The sequence below is a fragment of the Coccinella septempunctata genome, chromosome X (genome assembly GCF_907165205.1).
Source record: "Coccinella septempunctata chromosome X, icCocSept1.1, whole genome shotgun sequence".
NCBI classification, from domain to species: Eukaryota; Metazoa; Arthropoda; class Insecta; order Coleoptera; family Coccinellidae; genus Coccinella; species Coccinella septempunctata.
In genome coordinates, this window is record NC_058198.1 from 10,599,054 (window position 1) to 10,612,864 (window position 13,811).

General features: G+C 33.4%; 1 protein-coding gene across 2 annotated transcripts in view; it reads right to left on the reverse strand.

The window, feature by feature from the left end:
• LOC123322031 (nonsense-mediated mRNA decay protein 2) overlaps positions 1-13,542 on the reverse strand; it is a 39,398-nt gene extending 25,856 nt beyond the window's left edge. For both annotated transcript variants that reach the window (XM_044909852.1, XM_044909851.1), the window contains exon 1: positions 13,373-13,542. The gene's annotated coding sequence lies outside the window, so the exon portion shown is untranslated. The remainder of the gene's footprint in view (positions 1-13,372) is intronic.
• Positions 13,543-13,811: the final 269 nt, after the last annotated feature.

A 13,811-nucleotide genomic window follows, 5' to 3' on the forward strand; every position in this document is an offset into this window, starting at 1 on the left:
GACATTAGTATAGATACATGGCCTTCATAAATTATATTGAAATTGCGGAAGTAATGAAAAACTGTTAACATTATTTTAATGAAGGTTTCTTGATCTCCCAATTTTATCAATATTAACGAGAGAATTTTCACAACCCTATATCTCCTGCATTTTGCCGCATCTCTAATAAATACCACGTATACTGGATTCAATTCTTCAACTTTTTTATTCACTGTTTGACATAACATTCCTCGAACGGAAGTAGTAAAAATTTCATAGGGATTCATTAAAAGAAACAATGGACCATTAGATCAAAAGGCAATCATACATCTAGCCACCGAAATCTTAGGCTACGTTTCACGATAAAATTGAAGAAACGAGGCCGAGAATGCCCCGTAAATAGCCTCTATTCAGCCAATAACTCATTAAGAAAAATGAAACCTTATCTCAACTTCTGACTGAGCCAACTTCAATCCAGCCCGATATTTTCAGATGTTTACCCCGATGCGAGATGATCTTCACACTGAAACCTTTGAAAAGTTCAAATAGAGCAGAGATTTCACGGTCCTTCTGTGATTTTATCCATTGAAATCTCTTTCATGCGAAATACAAAATAAACTCAGATATCTCGCGCCCCTATTCTCATCCCCGGCGAAATGAAGAATTCTGGTTTGTGAAATTGGGACATTTCTTTGTACCCAGCTTTTCATGAATATTCGAAATCTTTTATATTTCATGTTACATAGGTCCCAATGCCAGTTCATTATGTTTTAATAATGATATCGTTGGGAAGGGTGCATTTAAATTAAATTTCCAACTCTGTAGATGTTTCTGTATTTAATATAAATAAGCTTTTTTTCTCTGGTTGTACGAACAGATTTTATTTTACAAATTGTTAAGGAATGCTATTCATTGGTTCATTCAAATATGAATTACGAGGATGTGTTAATATCTAACTAAATATTCTAATTCATTAGAAGTGTCAGTGTGAAGATTGAGGTCAAAAAAGTAAACCAGAGTTACGCAATAAATTGAAAGAAAGATGTCCATCGAAATTGTGAAAATCGAAAAATTGGTGTATTGAGCCATCATCAAGTATCTGTATTTAAAAGGGTTAAGAGGTAAGCACATTCACAAAGATATGCTTAATACCCTTGGTGATCAATGTCCTTCGTATGCGACTGTGAAAAATTAGACTGCAAGCCTCAAAAGAAGTAAATTTTCCATTGAAGATGATGACCGATCGGGAAGGCCAGTTTCTGTGTCATTCCCCGAAAATATCGATGCAGTTCATGACATGATTTCATCAGACCGTCGGATTGGACTAAAACGGATATCTGAAGCACTGAATATTTCATACGAACGCGTTCGTTATGTAGTTCACGTCAATTTGGACATGAGAAAAATTGCTGCAAAATGGATTCCCAAATGTTTGAATGTTGTCCAAAAACGTGCAAGGGTAGAAACATCGCGTTCGATCTGTGCTCGATTTGAAAACGATGTAGACTTCTTAAAACGAATTGTTACTATGGATGAGACTTGGGTACATTTCTACGATACAGAAACAAAGCAACAATCGATGGAATGGCGACACTCTGGTTCTCCAAGACCTAAGAAGTTTCGTGTCCAAAAATCTGCTGGAAAAGTTCTTGCTTCAGTCTTTTGGGATTGCCATGGAGATTACTATTCGACATTACTGACCACTCTACGGAAAAAAATTAAAGAGAAAAGAAGCGGAAAGCTATCCAAAAGTGTTTTTGCAGGACAACGTCGCTGCACACAAATCTCATGTTGCCATGCAAACATTCGTGATTTAGGGTTTGAATTACTAGAACAACACCCCAACCCCCCTATTCACCAGATTTGGCTCCATCCGACTATCAACTCTTTCCTCAACTGAAGAAAAGTTTAGAAGGTCGTTAATTTTCTTCAAACGAGGAGGTAATAAAAGCTCTGGAGTTCGGGAAACTCAGAAGCATTTTCTACAAAATATTATTCCCTCCAGATGTTGGGTGAGAAAACCTTTGACCAGTTTCTGAACAGATTTTGAGATAGGCGTCACCTTCGTGAATTTGGCACTAAAGAAACTCACTAAAACGAAAACCTAGATGTTAGTTACTCCCTCGAGAAACTTCGAAAAAATATTTTCAAGTCCATGTATACACAAAATAGAATTTTCCACCTTTTTACCCTAAAGTTTTGTACTAGTTTTGTACCGAAAGCTACCGTTGAAAAAACGTCTTGTACCCCTAATGAAAATTACGAAAATACGGTTTTTCAGTTTTGGGGGAGCTGTAGACATGCCCACCACTCCCTTTTGAAAGTGCAAATTTTCGATATGTCAAATTTTGTAATATTTTTGTACTAAAATGTACAGTAAAAAAAGGTTTGTACCCTGAGATTTACGGGTTCTAGCAGTGTACAACGCTACAATGCGGTAAAAAACTATTATTACACATCTCTCAGCTTGTTCCGGGAAGTAAATTCTCATTATTTCGAAAATATATTTCCAGCCCCTACAATTTGAAAACCTCCTGAAACTCCGTAATCTGAGGGTACAAAATTTTTTTTAATAATACATTTCGGTTCAAACCTAGTACAATACTTTGAAAACTTGGATTTTCAAAAGTGGAGTGTCTACAGCCCCCCGAAACTGAAAACCGTATTTTCGTCATTTCAATTAGGGGTGGAAAACTTTTTTTCAACGGTATATTTCGGTATACAACTAGTACAAAGCTAAGCATTAAAAGAAGGGAAAAATTTAAATTAGGGGGGCAAGAGACATGGACTTCAAATATTGTCAAACATAAAATACATTCATGTAAGAGTTTCTAAAAAAAAAAACTATGGCAGAATCCTGTTTCGACAAGTAATGTTTCTATTTTATCGAAACGAAAATATAACATGTTTTGGAAGAAAATTATTTATTAATATTTCAAGTCACTATTTTTGAAGAAAGAAATCAAAACGTTTCTGTATTTTTTCGAAAAAGATTGTCAACTTCATGGAAAACATTGTTAGAGGGTAAATTCATAGAATGTGTGTACCTAAATGAGAAAATGCATCATAAAAAAATTCTCCATAGGAGAAATTTATTATACAGGAATATAAAATTCCCTCAAGAACAGGACGGTCCTGTCCATTTTCTAAAACCATATTTTACCACCCGAAAAGGTCTTTTCAATTCAACCCACTGCATATACAGGGATGGGCATAAGTCTGGAATAAAATTAATACTTCTTCTACCAATTACTCAAAATGAAAACGCTAAAACCCATCAATTGATGTTTGACTAGCTCCTTTTTCTGGCTATAAAATTGAGTGTTTTTTTTCAACCCCTTAGCCACAATCCCATCCAACATTCGGGTTTCCAATAGAAACACATACCATGTATGGGCTCGTGGAGAATATAATTCCATCATAATCTTTTTTTTTTCAATTAATTAATAACACATAACTTTTCCATTTAAAAAACGGGAGTAAGATAGGGTTGCGGCTAAACGGTTGGAGAAAATATACAATTTTATTGCTAGAAAATGGGGTTTATTGAAAATCAATTGGGTTTCAGCGCTTTCATTTTGAGTTATAGGTTGAAAAAATATTAATTTTATTCCAGACTTATGACCAACCTTCTCCAACCAGTATACAGAAAATTGCCATTATTCATAAGTTTTTCTTCGCCTAGACAACGTGATATAACTAATGATAGTATTTCAGTATTGAAAGATGAAAGAGGGACAAGTCAGTGCATGATTTGATTCATTAAATAATAACATCGAAATCCGAAATCTAATTCGAAAAATCATTGTGGAAAAAATTCAATTTCAGTTTTATAGGTGGAAATTATATTTTTATTTCGATATACGCCATAAACGAGGAAAAATTGAATTTTTCAAAGGCTTCCACAATTTCCATTTCAAAGTTCCATTACCAAATTAACCGACATATTTTCACAGCAGTAACAGAAATATAGCAACGAATATTACCCAATTAATAAGCAGAATATAGAGACCACAATATCCCGAAATCAACCTCAAATGATGGCACCGTTTTCACGAATAATCGTTGAAAACATCGGTTGTGTGAACTTTTATCATTTCAATGCGTGTGAATCGATTTTTTTCGGCTCCATTCGAATGAAGCAGGTCCCAAGTATTCCTTTTTGAGCCGACTGGCGTTGAATCCCAATGAATATATCTTTTTTTCTCGTATATTTGGGATACACATCAGTGAAACAGAGTCTATACCGAACAAGTAGTCAACTGAGGCGAAATGTTCTGGTTAATGGAATATACGGTTGAAGAAATTTCAAAAAACATTCCGACTAGTTCAATTCTTTGTTTTGAAACAAAATCGAAATAACTTCATTTCATTCTACAGCAATCCCAAACATTGAATTTTATCGAATAACTATCATAAGAACGGTTTATATTTTAAAGAACCTCACTTAATGCACTTCAAGAAGGACATACTACTTAATTGGTCAGATATTTGAAGTAAGAAGAAGGCAAACGAAAATTAATAACAAATGAAAAACTGCACCATACAATGGTGTCAATTCAGTTCCTCATTTCTTTACCCATTCATTATTTAGTTTTCAAATTATAATTACGTATGTGAAAACAGTTTGCAATGACACAATTTCTGATTTTTTATTGCTGTGAACACTGTTTTGAGTGTGAGAACCATCAGCTCATGTTCCTTCTTTCAGTAAAACAAAATAGAATTGAATTATAAGCTGGGAATAGTGTTGTGTCTTTTCAGACATAGTATTCACTGCAGTCTACTCAAGAAACGAGTGATTTCAGTTTAAAAATAGGTTTTCAATTTTTAATGTTGAATATTTCGAAATTCTTCTTTGTTTCGTTCATAAAATCAAAACTGTGTGAATAATTTATATCCCTATATAAAAGGGTATAGACATTAGGATTAAAAGATTATTCTTCGAGAAGATATTTTTGTCAGTGTTGTGAACATCTATTTTGTTCACCGATGAAGTCACATAGTCATACTGGATTGAGCTAATGGTCATTGTCAACGAAACATCTGGTAATATCCGAATAATATGGAAAAACTTGATGTATCTTAAAAGGGAAATGAAGAGTTTAGAAGATTTAAGCTAAAGCTTTTGAAAGTGGTTGTGAAATTGTTCATGGACATCTTTATATTATTGCTTCATTGATTCTTTCCCATTTTCGATTCGGCCAAGACTATACAGGGTGAGTCGTGCAAATATTTTAACAGTAGATTCTTGGGGTCAAAAGGAACACTTTTTTCTGATACCTTTATTTCCGATTCGGCCCTGATAAACAGATACAGCCATTTAAAGTTTCAATAATGAGCTATGCCACCCCTGGAGAAACAAAATTCCCTTTAGAATAAGTTAAACCTAGGATACTACACATCTGTGCATCTTTTAAACAGAGTTGCAGTCAGCCAAAGTACCCAATTTTCCGAATATCACAGATATTTTTTATTTTTGAAGATCAAATTACTCGAAAACGGCTCATTATACGAGAAAATATGAAGATTTTACAAAACGTTCAAATATTTTTTTTATTAACGTCCAACTCAGTTTCAAGAGTTGGGTTCTTTGAATTTTTGGTATTTTTATGTTACGTTATGCTCATAATGAGAAAACTGGAAGACGTAGGTGATATCTTGTGTTCGAAAAAAATCCATCAAATAAATGAAAAACTACATTTCATTCGATAAAACCGTTTGCTACTAAAAATAACATTTTTTAATGGTTTTTCAACAGCCTGTATCTTTTGAACCGAGCCGATTGGGAAAGAATGGTATCAGAACGAAGTGTTTCTTTTGACCACAAGCATCTACTGTTAAAATATTTGTAGGAGTTAAAGACTTTATACAGGCATCAAAGGCATGGGTATAGGAATTTTTGGTGAAACGATTACTAAGACCAGTTCTTAATTATGTTAAAAAAAACACCTTTAAAAACACTGTGTGTCTGAAACAATTCCAAAAAAACATTTCTCGTGGGATGAAAATGCACTGCTCAACAATTGATGGGTATCACGCACAAATTTATATTCTTAGCTTTTGTGGAGTTATTTGGAACATCTGTTTCATTTTTATACTTTCAGGAAAACTGAAACATTTTAAGTTGATTTTATCATGTTCTTTTTCACTTCTTTCTTCTGAAATCGTTTAATTGTTGCTAAACCTGTTTTTTTTCTCTCGTTTGATGGCATAAGTTAGATTCGAATTGACAATAATTGAAGCAATATCGATGCATCCTTCAGCCAAGAAGAATTGAACCAATAATAGTTCCATTTGCGGCAGCTATTGGTGAAAATTTCATTCACATGGATAAAAATACCCGTCCACAACATAGTAGCCTGATTAATGAAGTGATGGAAGCTCATGCTATTGAAAGGATGGACTAGCCAGCTCGCTCTCCAGACATAAATTGCATAGAGCATATTTAGAGCATAGAGATTTCTAGATAACTGCTTTCCCTAGATCAAGCGATTAACAGTGTGGGACAGCTTCCTTGCTCTGTGCTGGATATTTGGACCAATTTGTCCCAAACTTTCGTAAATCGTCTCATCGAAAGTATGCCTCAAACCCTCAAAGAGTACAATACTTGAAACGAGCTCGTAGGTTACCAACGTACTAGCTTTATCGAGATTTTCAATTCCCCTACATTCAATTTTTGTTCACTGTAATTCAAACCTTCAATTTTCATATTTTCAATTTGAAATTCTTCTCTCTGACAAGAATATCAACTAAACATACTTTCGTATCTGATCAAAATAAACATCTTGAAATGAATTGATGGAAGGTCAGTGAACTCTATCAATTTTTGATGAGTGTATATTCAAGAATTTTTTCCAAAGGAATGATCAAGGGAGAAATTATTATAAAAATCGATCAGACCGCGTTTTTCCAGTCATCAATACCTGCAAAATGGCAGTGTAAATGGAAAAATGTGAACTCCATCCGATACGACATCAGATAGAGGACGGAAAACATCCACAATTCCATATCTACCTACGTATCTGTTGATATTTCCCATTGTAATATCCAGCAGTTTTCCATTTCTATTGACATAAGTTATCCGATTTCAGTTCTTTATGTTCATCTACATTCGGAGATAAAGACATAAATTTCGGAGGCAGAAAATAAAAAGACCATTCTCAACAGACCATCAAATATCGTACGTTGGAATGGCTGTATTCAGTTCGAAATAGCAATTTGAACACATCAGGTGAATTTTCTCCGCGTCGATTTTCAGATATAAACATTTTACGGAGGGAAAACTGCTAATGGATGTCGAAAATTCGCCATATACAAAAAACAGGCGCAATTCCATCGTGAAATATTCAACGGCGGCACGATTTCGCGTATTTTATTGATTTCTGAGTAGTTTTATCGGGGAATAATGAGATAAACATTTGGGGAAATTTGCCATTCACATTCTGAAACACGAACATTGCTATCTGTAAGGAACAAGCCGAATTTTACATGTTGAATTGATGTGGTGGATACTTGATGAAAATTTATAATCAAACTATAAACTGAATTACTTGTTATATTATCTCTGCACGCGTTTCGCTGTAACAAGGAGCATCTTCAGGTGTGTGAAGTTTTACTTTCTCAGTATACCTTCACCCACCTGAGGATGCTAGTGTGATAGGAAACACTGAATACCACATCCCAAATTAAAACATTTCGGTTCATTCAGTTATGTTGATGCATGTTCATCAAACAAGATTAAAGAATTCAGGAGCTGATTTTGAGAACATTGTCTTCTGTCATTTTTGAAAAATGGCGAACGCTTTCGATAAACAGGATAAAATAATTTTGGACCTACTCAACATTATTTCAGAAATTACACAACGTTGAGAAGCACGTCAGTATATTCTATCCTTTTAGGCCCTTGTGTTAGAAACGATTGGGCTGAGGCTTAGAGCATTGAACCAGTAGGTCTTTTTATAAGCATTACTAGGTTTCAGATAATGATACGTGGATGTATCGATATCTAGTTGGCCTAGACCAGTTCCATTCATAAAAAAATATTGCGTTACCATAGCAACGAACAATAACTCATTAGAAGTGTCAATGTGAAGTTTGAGGTCAAAAAGTACCAGAGTTACGCAACATATTGAAAGAAATAAGATATCCACCGAAATTGTGAAATTCGAAAAATTAGAGTATCAAGTACCTGTATTTGAGACGGTTAAGAGGTAAACAGATTTAAGAAGATATGCTTAAGACCCTTGGTGATCAATGTCTTTCGTATGTGACCGTGAAAAATTGGACTGCAAGCTTTAAAGGAGGTAAATTTTCCATTGAAGATGAGGACCGATCGGGAAGGGCAGTTTCTGTGTCAGTCCCCAAAAATATCGATGCAGTTCATGACACGATTTTATCAGACCGTCGAATTGGGCTAAAACAGATATCTGAAGCACTGAATATTTCATACGAACACGTTCATCATATAGTCCACGTCAATTTGGACATAAGCAAAATTGCTGCAAAATGGATCCCCAAATGCTTGAATGTTGACCAAAAGCGTGCAAGGGTAGAAGCATGGCGATCGATCTGTTCTCGATTTGAAAAGATGTAGAATTGTGAAACCGAATTGTTACTATGGATGAGACTTGGGTACATTTCTACGATCCAGAAACAAAGCAACAATCGATGGTATGGCGACACTCTGGTTCTCCAAGACCTAAGAAGTTTCGTGTCCAAAAATCTGCTGGAAAAGTTCTTGCTTCAGTTTTTTGTGATTGCCATGAAGTAATCAGGATTGATTTTCTGAATAAGGGTAGAACAATAACCGAAGATTACTGTTCGACATTACTGACCACTTTACGGGAAAAAATCAAAGAGAAAAGACGCGGAAAGCTATCCAAAGATGTTTTGTTTTTGCAGGACAACGCCCCTGCACACAAATCTCATGTTGCCATGCAAAAAATTCATGATTTAGATTTTGAATTACTAGAATACCCCCCTTATTCACCAGTTTTGACTCCATCCGACTATCATCTCTTTCCTCAACTGAAAAAAAGTTTAAAAGGTCCTAATTTTTTTCCAACGAGGAGCTAATAAAAGCTGTGGAGGTCTGGTTTGCAGAGCAAGAAGAAACTTTTTTTTTGAAAGGTCTAGAGACGTTGCAGGTTCGCTGAAATAAATGTATCCATTTAAGACATATTTTGACATTGAAATTTTGTTTGGTTTTATAGTAGCCTAAGAAAATTTGTATCTTGCAAGAGGTTATCGTGGGTTTAAGTGGTAGTAACACTTAAAATCACCACGGAAACAAACAGTAGACGAATAACCTAATTTTTTGTTGAGAATAAGACTGTCAAGTTATCGAAATTTTAACTGAATAACTCCTGCACTTTCAATTTTATCAAATGAAACGTGAGAGAAGGACTCAAAATTTCATTTCGATTTCTTTGTGGAACTGGAAAAATTGGTTTATTCGATAATCATGGAAAGAAATAAGCTGTCAGATTTGCACCTGTATTTCCTACTGTGTCGGGATCAATATGCCTCAGAACTAATGGATTGCAATGGTTGATCATAGGAAATAATGAAGAGAAACCAATAAATTATAATGAAACAGTTCCAAATCTGTTAACGAAAAAATGTCATTGTAATGATAATATTCCCATTGTTAATAAGAAGATAAGAAAGTATAGAACATGGTGCATAAACTATATGGAATACCAATAGAGATATACCGAAATTTATTTCATTTACATGTCTCCCTAAAAAACTGAATTACATTAATATTTTTACCCATCTGAAGATGCTACTGTGATAGCGAAACGCGTGTAGTGGTTCAGTACCTCATATTAGTGAAAATCATGTAAAGTTCCCAGTTAAGTACAAGAATAATATCTAATAAAATTAACAAATCACTCTAAATTATTAGTTTTTTTATTTGACTCACATGAACTACCTCTCGAGTGATAAATCGTCATGAATAACACAATTATAGTTGTGTTATATTGTCTACATCGAATGATAACCCAAACAAATAGCTCAATAGATCGAGTCATTCATTTCAGAAGCTGTTATCAAGTTTGAATAGCGCAGTGAATATTCACGTTTCGATGTTCAAATACGAAACCTTAATAAAATATTGAAAGGTTGTTGTCTGCAGAACTGGAATGGAACTATCCGATTCTACTGTTTTACGAGACTTTCAAGTATAGAAGAATGGGATAACTCGTATTCTTCCTACTAGAAAATGCGATAGTCTCTTCGTTATTCATTACGACCAGACACATAATAATATCCATAAGATTATTCAGAATTTTCACAGCAATATGAAACGAATAAAGTGGAGAGCACCTCTTGAAGGGAAACCAACTATCTTGAACTACTTTTGAGAACAAAATGGAATTGTAGTCCTCCAAACAAGAATATTGAAACAGGGGAAAATTTCTTTCACATATGGAAACTTCAAAATAACCCATATTTTATGATCATTGTGATTTATTGATTTTCCTCATTCAGTATTCAATTAATCATAGCTTTTGAACCACCCTGCATATTTCTCTGATATTTGGTCAGTATATTCTTTTTCCACAGTGGATTGAATCTACAGAATGACAAGGAAAGTCTTATTCCAGGTTCGGCCTCAAAAAATTTAATGGGGAGGTATGGAGTCACTCTGCTGCATATCAATATTTTGAAATTTAAATTACAAATTTGGGAAGACAAAAGCCTTATCATTCATCAACTCAAATTTATCAAGTGTTTACTAAAAAGTATTCAAATATTCTGTATTATTAATTTCGAATTGAAATAGAAAAATCCTAACAAAAATGTTAAAAAAAAAAATATTCGGTCACTTATTCAAAGGCGAAAATTCTTTAAAACATTCCGGAATTAAACAGAACCCTTTTCTAGTTGTCAGGGAGGAAAATCGTAACTTTATTTGAGCAAATAAATCAGAAAAATATTCAGCAGATTTCATAAAACATTATCTGGCATTTTCAGTGACAACGTTGACTTAATGAGAATAATAATTATTGTGGATTAACTCTAAAAAATATTTAATTAAAGAAATTCAAAATTCTCAACAGCATCAAAAATGTATAAATTCTCCATGTCGTATTTTCGAATTTAACTAATAGTGATCCTGAAGATTTTTCACATAAAAATATTTTGGGGGATATATTCAGAAGCGAAAGAATTACAATGAACCGCTTTTCTAGTTGTCAGAGAGGAAAATCCTAACTTTATATGAGCAAATAAATCAGAAAAATATTCAGCAGATTACATAAAACATTATCTGGCATTTTCAGTGACAACGTTGACTTAATGAGAATAATAATTATTGTGGATTAACTCTAAAAAATATTTAATTAAAGAAATTCAAAATTCTCAACTGCATCAAAAATGTATAAATTCTCCATATCGAATTTTGGAATTGAACTAATAGGTATCCTGAAGATTTTTCACATAAAAATATTTTGGGGGATATATTCAGATGCGAAAGAATTACAATGAACCGCTTTTCTAGTTGTCAGAGAGGAAAATCCTAACTTTATATGAGCAAATAAATCAGAAAAATATTCAGCAGATTTCATAAAACATTATCTGGCATTTTCAGTGACAACGTTGACTTAATGAGAATAACAATTATTGTGGATTAACTCTTAAAAATATTTGATTAAAGAAATTCAAAATTCTCAACTGCATCAGAAATGTATAAATTCTCCATATCGTATTTTCGAATTGAAATGACAGTAATCCTGAAGATTTTTCACATAAAAATATTTTGGGGTATATATTCAGAAGCGAAAGAATTACAATGAACCGCTTTTCTAGTTGTCAGAGAGGAAAATCCTAACTTTATATGAGCAAATAAATCAGAAAAATATTCAGCAGATTTCATAAAACATTATCTGGCATTTTCAGTGACAACGTTGACTTAATGAGAATAACAATTATTGTGGATTAACTCTTAAAAATATTTGATTAAAGAAATTCAAAATTCTCAACTGCATCAAAAATGTATAAATTCTCCATATCGAATTTTGGAATTGAACTAATAGGTATCCTGAAGATTTTTCACATAAAAATATTTTGGGGGATATATTCAGATGCGAAAGAATTACAATGAACCGCTTTTCTAGTTGTCAGAGAGGAAAATCCTAACTTTATATGAGCAAATAAATCAGAAAAATATTCAGCAGATTTCATAAAACATTATCTGGCATTTTCAGTGACAACGTTGACTTAATGAGAATAACAATTATTGTGGATTAACTCTTAAAAATATTTGATTAAAGAAATTCAAAATTCTCAACTGCATCAGAAATGTATAAATTCTCCATATCGTATTTTCGAATTGAAATGACAGTAATCCTGAAGATTTTTCACATAAAAATATTTTGGGGTATATATTCAGAAGCGAAAGAATTACAATGAACCGCTTTTCTAGTTGTCAGAGAGGAAAATCCTAACTTTATATGAGCAAATAAATCAGAAAAATATTCAGCAGATTTCATAAAACATTATCTGGCATTTTCAGTGACAACGTTGACTTAATGAGAATAACAATTATTGTGGATTAACTCTAAAAAATATTTGATTAAAGAAATTCAAAATTCTCAACTGCATCAAAAATGTATAAATTCTCCATATCGTATTTTCGAATTGAACTAATAGTTATCCTGAAGATTTTTCACATAAAAATATTTTGGGGGATATATTCAGAAGCGAAAGAATTACAATGAACCGCTTTTCTAGTTGTCAGAGAGAAAAATCCTAACTTTATATGAGCAAATAAATCAGAAAAATATTCAGCAGATTTCATAAAACATTATCTGGCATTTTCAGTGACAACGTTGACTTAATGAGAATAATAAAATTATTGTGGATTAACTCTAAAAAATATTTGACTAAAGAAATTCAAAATTCGCAACTGCATCAAAAATGTATCAATTCTCCATATCGTATTTTCGAATTGAACTTATAGTTATCCTGAAGATTTTTCACATAAAAATATTTGGGGGATATATTCAGAAGCGAGAGAATTACAATGACCAACTTACTGTTTTTCTGGTTGTCGGTTAGCAGAAAAACCTCAACTATATATTAGCAGATAATTCAAAAAAATATTCAGCTAGTTTCATGAAACCTCTTCGGCATATTCACTGACAACACTTAAATTTATAATGATTGCTGTTGGTTTTTTCTAATAATGATTAGATGATTGTGAATAATTATCACTTTTAAACGAAACCATCCGTCAAATCGTCAAAAATACTGGTTAACACTTTTCTTTCCTAATAACACCACTAATTCCGAAGAACCATCACGGTTGTCCACTAGATACACAAGACATATTTTCAAAGTGAAAAATTCAACAGTGAAGTTACTCAAAGCTGATACTTACCCTTTCAAACGACCACGAACAAGTCACTTATCGGTATTTTCTTTGGTGCCAGAAGCGAAGTTGATGGCAGTCAGTTTAACTCTGGTAAGATTTCTGTACCCATTGGTGCATTCGTACAGAACGAGGAAGTGTGTCACGAGAGTTGGGTCAGCGCGCGTCCATCCGGTACCATCGTGGTATGCTTGAGAACCATCTAATGTCTTGGCCGCGAATCTAAGTATGTAGCTGGCACTAAGTCATGGTCAAACTTTCTCCAAGTTCGTTACCATTGAACGCAGGCTAGCAAGGAACAAAAGAGAAAAATCTAGAAACGCTGCATGGTTAAGGCGTTTCCTGATTCAAGAAAGAAAATATTGGAAAATGATTATCTGATCATATGGAGCAACTTATTCAAAATTCGATCTGTGAAATTAACAGATACTGTACTGAGTATTTTCAT